The sequence below is a fragment of the Coenobita brevimanus genome, chromosome 52 (genome assembly GCF_032717465.1).
Source record: "Coenobita brevimanus isolate Jiangsu-jjx chromosome 52, ASM3271746v2, whole genome shotgun sequence".
Lineage (NCBI taxonomy): Eukaryota > Metazoa > Arthropoda > Malacostraca > Decapoda > Coenobitidae > Coenobita > Coenobita brevimanus.
This window is the reverse complement of record NC_137005.1, coordinates 42,446,600-42,455,411: the sequence shown is the minus strand read 5'-3', so window position 1 is coordinate 42,455,411 and position 8,812 is coordinate 42,446,600. Positions and strand designations below refer to the sequence as shown.

Here is an 8,812-nt window from a genome sequence, read left to right as displayed (position 1 = left end):
TGCTTGGGGGAGGACACTCTGATGAAGTCTTATTACCACTCTCACCTGAACTTGACGGCTGCACTGCTCAATTCTTACTAGTGTCTAACAGTGGCTCTACAGGAGTCTGTCTATCAACCATTGACGGCTCCAACCTGGCCTTATCAACAATATGCACCTGCTGGGGGGGGTGTCTGACCACCGCTAACAATATCTGTGGGTGGCTGCTCTCTGTTGGTGTCACAAGATCCCCAAGAGTTTACCAAAGTATTGTAGTAGGTTTCACATTGGAACTTTTCCCTCGTTTTTTCCAGCAACAATCTTCCAAGTGGCCCGTTTTCTGGGAATACTGGCAAAACCTGACACTTTTTCTTGACCCTCTGGCAACACTGTCCTCAATTACTTTCGTGGAACTAACATGCTCTGGGGTTGCAGTGTTCCCACTAGTGTCACTTGACATTAACTTGCCTTTACCAGAAGGGTTCACAAAAACTGGGTGGTTCACTCTCCTACCCTTAAAAATGACTGAGGCTTACGTTCATGTTAATGAATTATACTATATTATCTGCTACAACAGCAGCCTCAGCTAGGGTATCTAAATCTTTCTCTATTAGGTGTGTAGCAACATCCCTATCTATGTTACCAGCGAAGTATTCCAAGATCATTAATTCTCTCAGTTTAATCATCAACTTTCCTCGAATGTAACCATTGATCAAATAAGTCTGTGAGTACTTAAACATATTCCACATGAGTCTGATTTTTCTGTTTAAAGGTAGATCTAAATTTAAGCCTATATGCCTCTGGCACGAGTTCATATGCTTTTAGAATGGCCTCTTTTAAACAATCATAGTTAGCACTTGATCAACTGATAATGAAATATAAGCCTTTGAGCCTTTTCTTTCAAAATACTCTGCAGCAGTGCAGCCTTTTGGCCACGAGAGACGACCTGCCACCTTTTCAAACATACGGAAGTACTTTAGTGACGTCTTGCTCATTAAAGGGAGGTACTAGCTTAATGTTCCTAGCAACATCAAAATATTCCCTGGCAGTTGAACTACTGCTAGCTAGAGGTGGACTATCAGAGTACTCCAGTGTGATTTCATGATCCATTTCTTTTTGTCTCACTTGAGCTTGTAATTATAACACTCATCTGAGCATTCGATTCTGTTTCTCTCATTTTAGCATTCCATTCTTGTTCTCTTATTATGGCTTGCACTTCTAGTTCCCTCAGCTTAATTCTGGCTAGCTCAAGTTGCACTTTGTCACCAGCATCATGAGCAGAAAAATCACTGGGGCCAGGTATCTCCGACGCCAAAATCTCAGGGTCAACACCTTGTGCAGTATCAGATGGCTTTGAACTAGCTATGGAGGACTCACTTTGCTCAAACATGGTGTCAAATATTCGATCAAGTAACAGTCTTAGTGACTGAGGCAGAAAATCTCAACTGTAAGGCCTGGGCAGGCAATATGAGCTCATGTTTTTGAGTGTTTTCACTCTGGTTGGGGAAGGCTTGGATTCCAAAAATCACTATCACATCACTATCACTAATTAGGGCCATGATTACTGATTATAGTTAAGTAGATAGGAGTAAGCACTGTGTATGTGGCTAAAGTTACCAATATTATGTCACAGAGCTATCCTGGCAGGAGGTCGCCAAATTGTTATGGGGGTATATATTACGGTGCACTCTTAACCCTTAATTAAGCACCAAAAGGAATAAGATTGAAAACTAACTTTTTCATTCATTCATTGCCAGACATGTATCCCAAATGGGGTGGCCAAGGGCTTAGAGTTAATTGTTTTACAGGGAGGGGCACTAATCCTCCACCAACCCCACTTGACACGTAGGGATGCCAACAGCATCTGGTGTTCCCAGGCGGTCACCCATCCAATAACTAACCAGACCCAACGTTGCTTAACTTCGCTGATCAGACGGGAAGCGGTGTACTCGACGTGGTATGGCCGTTACTTACCTTACACTATAACATACACACACCGAAGAAGAAACCAGGATTTGTTTTACAAAGGGGAATTCACATAGGCCTCAGAATACAAATATAAAAATAATTATTTCTTACCTAACCAGATTACAATCAGTGGAGGCAACGTACTTACAGAGCTCGAGGAACTAGGAGAACTCGTCGATGATATAATCCAGATATAAATCACACACTAGTGTTAAATAGAGTAGTGAACCAAAAATGGGAAATGGTGCACAAACAGTGTGTATTGTAATTAAAGTAACGTATTTAGTAATGTGTGAAAATATGTGGAAAAATGCAACAAAATGTGACAAAAAGTGTAACGTGACAAAAGGTGACAAAATGTGTCAAAATGTATGAACAAAAAAGTGACAAAAAAAATTGTGTCTCTCACATGGTTCTCGAGCTTATAAAGTAGACTTACTCCGTCTGTCCCGGCTAACTAGCCACTAGGCTGTCTTATGCCATACACAAAGAGTGGAGGCACCTGCTACCAATGGGGGCCTTACACATCTCACATAGAACCATTAGCATGCCGTCAAGAAAACCAAGAAAGCATTTTTTAGGCTCCTATTGGCAAGTACTGTAGCACCAGTCGAGCAGGGCAGTACTCCCAAGGTGGATGGAAAGCTGATGACAGGGAGAGCTGGAGCTCCCGTTTCATCAGCCCTCTCGACCATCCCCCTTTGCTGAACTTTTTCAGTGTCTCAGTAACACAGAGAGTAGGCCAGCATGCTCTCCAATACAAGTTTCTCTAACTGTCAACACCAAACTACATGCACAGCACACACTACACTTCCTTTCCCGAAATTTAAAAAAAATCATGGCTGCAAAATACATACCCTCGGAGTTCCCGGGGGGGGGGGCATAAATGCCCCCACCCTCCACCCCTCTCCCGGTAACGACTCGAGCTGCTTGGAACCACTGTCTGATTCACTTCTTAATTTCTGCAACATTCGTGGCCTTTCATCTAACTTTCGCTCTGTTGAGCACCACCTCTCCTCCTCTAAACCTCACCTTCTTTTCCAAACTGAGACTCAGCTGTCTGAGGCAACTGACAGCAAACCCTTTTCTGTATCCTCCTACTTTCTCTATACTCATTTCAAAGCCAAAGGTGGCTGTTGTGTATATATACGCAACGACTTATCTTGCTCTCGTGTTCCTGAACTCGATTCTTCTGAATTCTCTACACTCTGGCTTCAGCTTTCCTGTCATTCTCTGACTAAATATATCTGTGCTGTTTACTTATCTCCTAATTCTACTGACTATCAAAAATTCTTCGACTATCTTACTTCTACGATGGAACACATTCTATCCATTTTTCCTTTCTCTGAAATCTCCATTCTAGGAGATTTCAATGTTCACCACCACCTTTGCTCTCGTCTTCTTTCACTGATCCACCTGGTGAACAAGCTCTTAATGACCTAGAGCAGCTTGTACAGCACCCTACCCATATCTCTTACCGTCTTGGAGAGAGCTCCAACATACTTGACCTCTTCCTTACAACTAATCCTTCGGCTTACACTGTTAATCTTTTCTCTCCGATAGGCTCCTCCAATCACAACCTTATCACCTTAACCTGTCCTATCACTCCAGTACGGCCTGTGGACCCTCCAGGGAAACGTCGTCTGTGGCACTTTGGAGCTGTGGATTGGGAGGCCCTCAGGCAGTACTTCTTTGATTTTCCCTGGAATGATTATTGCTCCCATGGCCGGGAGCCATCTGCGTGTGCGTTGCACATTACGTAGCTTATTTTCTATGGCATGGAAGCATACATTCCTTTCTCTTATCCTTTGACTAACTCAAGAAAGCCTTGGTTTAATCACGCTTGTTCTAATGCTGTCCGCAACGAGACAGCATTGTTCTAATGCTGTCTGCAACAAAGAGAGGGCCTTTAAAAGGTACCAGTGCCAACCCACCCCTGAATCACATCTTTTATACGTTTCTGCCCGGAATCATGCTAAGTCTGTTCTTCACTCTGCTAAAAATAATTTCATCCATGCTATATCCTCTCAACTCTCCAAATCGAATTCTTCCCGTTCCTTCTGGCACCTTACCAAAAACCTTTCTAACAACTTTACCTCATCATTCTTCCCTCCTCTTTTCTACTCTGATGGTTCTTTAGCTATTTCTTCTACTGATAAAGCAGATCTCTTCACTCAGACTTTCTCTTCCAATTCCACCTTAGACGATTCCGGTGCCATTTCTCCATCACTTCCCCCCTCTGACTTCCTCATGGCTGACATTAAAATTTCTTCAGCTGATGAATTTTCTGCCATCACAGGCCTCAGTACTAACAAGGCATATGGGCCTGATGGAGTCCCTCCTGTTGTTCTCAAGAACTGTGCTTCTGTGCTTACACCCTGCCTATCAACTTGTACCTTTCCTTCCTGCTGGAAGTTTGCTCTCATTCAGCCGGTCCCAAAGAAGGGTGACCATTCCCAACCCTCTTACTATCATCCAGTTGCTTTAACATCCTTTATCTCAAAAGTTTTTGAGTCAATTCCTAATAGCAAAATTTTAAAGTATCTTTCCCATCACAACCTTCTTTCTGATCGTCAGTATGGGTTCCGTCAGGGATGCTCCACTGGCGATCTTCACACCTACCTTTCAGGCTCATGGTCATCCTCCTTTTGGGACTTTGGCGAAAGCTTTGCCATTGCACTTGACATCTCAAAGGCTTTCGATCGAGTCTGGCATAAATCTTTAAATTCCAAACTGCCCTCTTACGGTTTCTATTCTTCTATCTGTGCCTTCATCTCTAGCTTCCTTTCTGGTCGTTCTATAGCCGCTGTTGTAGACGGCCATCGTTCTTCTCCTAGATCTATCAACAGTGGTGTTCCTCAGGGCTCTGTCCTATCACCTATCTCTTCCTTTTATTCATCAATGACCTTTTAAGCTGTACCTCTAACCCTATCCACTCATACGCTGATGACTCCACCCTTCACCTTTCCATTCAGTTCCCGCAACGCCCATCACAGCAGTTACTTCATCAAACAAGGGATGAGGCTATGGCACACATGATGTCTGACTTGGCTCGTATCTCTGACTGGGATAAAGATAATCTTGTTGTTTTTAATGCATCAGAGACACAGTTCTTACACCTATGAATCTGACAGAATCTTCCACAGGAGTACCCACTAATGTTTAATAATATTCAGCTTAATCCTGCATCATCCTTGAACATGCTTGGGGTTTCATTTACTCGGGACTTATCTTGGAAAGACCATATTACTGTACATCTCTTGTAAAATCTGCTTCCAAGAGATTAGGTGTGCTAAGCCGACTCCGTTCCTTCCTTATCCCTGCACAATTGTTGACTCTATACACGGGTTTTATCCACCCCTGTGTGGAGTACAACTCTCATGTGTGGGGAGGCTCCCCAAATACAGCGCTTCTCAATAGGGTGGAATCAAAGGCTTTTCGTCTCATTGACTCTCCTCCTCTTACTGACTCCCTTCAACCTCTGTCTCTTTGCCGCAGTGTTGCATCTTTATCTCTTTTCTATCGCTACTTTAATGCTCACTGCTCCTCTGAACTGTCTGCATGTATCCCTCCACCTCTAATTTGGGTGCGTAGCACCCGTCTGGCAGCAAACTCTCATCCCTTTTCTGTCCAACTCTCAAATGCAAGAGTTAACTGTTACTCCCAGTCTTTCATTTATGCAACAGGTCAAGTCTGGAACGGTCTTCGTCTGTCTGTTTTTCCTGCTTCCTATAATCTCCAGTCTTTCAAACGCAGTGTGTCCAGGCATCTCGAAATGATCGGATCTTGAATTTGGTTTTCTCTCGTATTTTGTTTTTCTCTTGGAAGGAACAGTTATTCCGGGCTCGTGGCCTTTGGTTCCTTCTTCCTCGCATAAAAAAAAAAAAAAATGCTCCTTCCACACTATAAGTCACACCCACTTATGGTCAGGGACAAAAGGGTCTGCACAATTTCTGGGAAAAACAACAAGCGTTATCTGCCCAGAAGCAGAGAAACTGAACGCTAAGCAAACACAGCGAAGATAGGGTTATACCCTCACAGGCAGCAAAACTGATAACACAAAAGAATTATTGTTCTTGACATTATCTTTTCAACTTGTATTTCACCCATTCACTACTGGGGTAACTACGTCAGTGGCAATGGGTGAAGGGACATGTCAGGGCTAAATCACATGCTAATCTGGCCGTATCTCTGCCACATATGCACAGATAAGGGAAAGTGATAGTGACTGGTGACATCTCTGTCACATACAAGTTCATGGGTTACCCTAGTTGTGCACATACGAATTTCAGAAGGCTTAAGCTCAAAAGGACAGAGGACATACTCATGTGCTGATTCAGTTTGCCCCATGTCCTACTTTTGGTGGCAGTAGGCCCAGTAGGTTGCCCGTGAGTGAGAGTTTATGCATGCACACACACACACACACACACACACACACACACACACACACACACACACACACACACAGCAGGCACGGATTCTGGGTAGGGAGGGGCATGGGGGCCGTATGCCTCCGCGTATTTTCGGCAGACCAATGAACGTTTATAATAAATGAACAATAACACCCAAATTTATGTATGAAGTATCTTACATAAATGTTTTTATGGATTTTTTTCGATGAAAAAAGGGACTTGGTGATAAATTGTGGAGGGTTTGACAATGAGTTATCAACAGTTGATATTTGCAAATCCATAAGTAATCATGCCACCGTTTTTCAGAGTGTTACATCCAGCTCTGACCAGCCCTTCATATCCACTCATCCCACCTTCAACACCCAGACATAGGCCTCCCCCTTCCCCCCCACGCAATATCCACGCATAAGTTTCTTTGCAGTAGTATGATGCTTTCCACTGCTGCTCAGTTTTCGTTGCTTTCTGCATCTGAAACCCCATCGACTGGTTAGTGGAGGTTGGACCCACATGTTCTTCACACCCGCAAGTACGATGACGCCTAATTATTTTGTTTGCTCATTATTAGTATGGTTTTAATGGTAGACTTATTATTGGTGTGTTCAATAACAGTACTGAATAAACTCTTGCTATCTTGAAGTCATTCGCAACTTATATAAGATTGCCTGGTGGTAGTCAGACAAGTATTATCACGTAATCATGATGAAGGGGACACTGTTATTTTGTGGAACGTTTATGTCAAACGTATGATACTGGATGTCGGCTAGGGCAACCACTGTCTTTGTATGTGGTGGTCTTTGGGTATTGAGCCCATGACCTGGTCTCTGTATAGTTATTATTGTGTTAAAAACCACAAGCACTGACACTTCGGTCGTCATTAAAATAAGTGGTGCCTATGACTTCTCATCCACCAGTTGAATCGTAGAACATGTGGTAACGACTTACTGTATAACGAAAAATTACTTCACTTTTTTTTTTTTCAGAATATTTCTACTCACTGGTAATGGAAGGTTACCTTGTCAGACTTTTCTATTATATTGTACTACCATCCGTTATGATGAAAAGATTCTTAGACTGTGGTGCATGTAATACGCCGAGAAGGCCTCCCTGTCAATCCAAGTCGGTAACGTGATAAAAAAATATTTTTACGTAACGTCAAAGGTTAGGCTACGGGATGAAAGTTATATAAATCACTACAATGGAATGCTTTGAATTGTATGGGGAATAGTTGGAAATCATTGGCAGATACGACATCGTAATTGTTTTTGTGCATCCACTCATGTTTTAATGGGAATAATAGATGCTGCATTATGAAAGTGTGCAACGTTAGATTATCTACTGAGGTCAAAGGATTTTCCGCATACACTAAGATCCGATGATTTAACTTACAAAGCAATATTATGAAGAGCATTTTCGCACACGGCATAGTGACAGTAGTTCATCAGGAAGTGAAACAAAATCAAATCGGGGTTGACTCAGGCACGGTGTCTCAAAGCCCAACTCGAATCACTTGGAGTCGTAAAGGTTACAGTGTTGCCACACGAAACGCGGAGGGGTTGGCTAGCGAGGTACCATGTCTTTCATGAGTGACTGTACTTTACCTCCCATTACTTCGCATTATTGGACAATGTTTACGACGGAGTTTTGTACAGTATTAGCAGCCATATTACCACAGAGGCCAACATTTGATACACCTCTCCCCCCCACCCCCACCCCCTCTCTCTCTCTCTCTCTCTCTCTCTCTCTCTCTCTCTCTCTCTCTCTCTCTCACACACACACACACACACACACACACACATTATGGTGCTAGATCACTAAATTAATCCAATGTTCATGCTGCACCCTCCTCCCTCTTTATGCACTCATACACAGACAAGTGCACGCATGCATAAGCGCTAACGAAATCACACACACACACACGCACACACAGATTGGCCTTGTGCCAGTGTGAGGCTGTCAGTGCGGTAGGACAGCGTGAGTGTGAACAGTGGTAATGGCAGCGTCAGCAGACACCACCACCACAACACCGTCATGCACCCTCGCAGGCAGAATCGCTCTCGTCACAGGTAACATTGTATGCACTTTATCATATACAGCAGCTTGACTTCATCTGTTGACAGAAGTGTTTGTTAATTTGTGTTTGCTACTTTTCCAAGGTACTGGAGAGGAATGCCTTCATGTGGTGGCACCGATGTAACCGGTCAGCTAAACTGCCTAGTTATACAACGTCCCTCAGCTACATCCCTTTCCTCCGAAAGTAGGATGGTGAAATGTCTGAGAAGGATAATTTCAGCCTTCAGTCAGCCAGATTTACGTTACAGGTGAACCAGGGGCTACGAGGACTACGTTTAATACTGCTGCTGCCTCAAGAGGATTATTGTTAATATGGGAGAGCCTCCCTATAGTGATAGATAATGAAGGGTACATTTCACGCCACTATTTCGAAAACTTTCCTA

The 8,812-nt window shown here is 43.3% G+C and overlaps 1 pseudogene; it reads right to left on the bottom strand.

Annotated features, from left to right (window-relative positions):
• Positions 1-1,831: 1,831 nt before the first annotated feature.
• LOC145400600 (5S ribosomal RNA) lies at positions 1,832-1,950 on the bottom strand (annotated as a pseudogene).
• Positions 1,951-8,812: the final 6,862 nt, after the last annotated feature.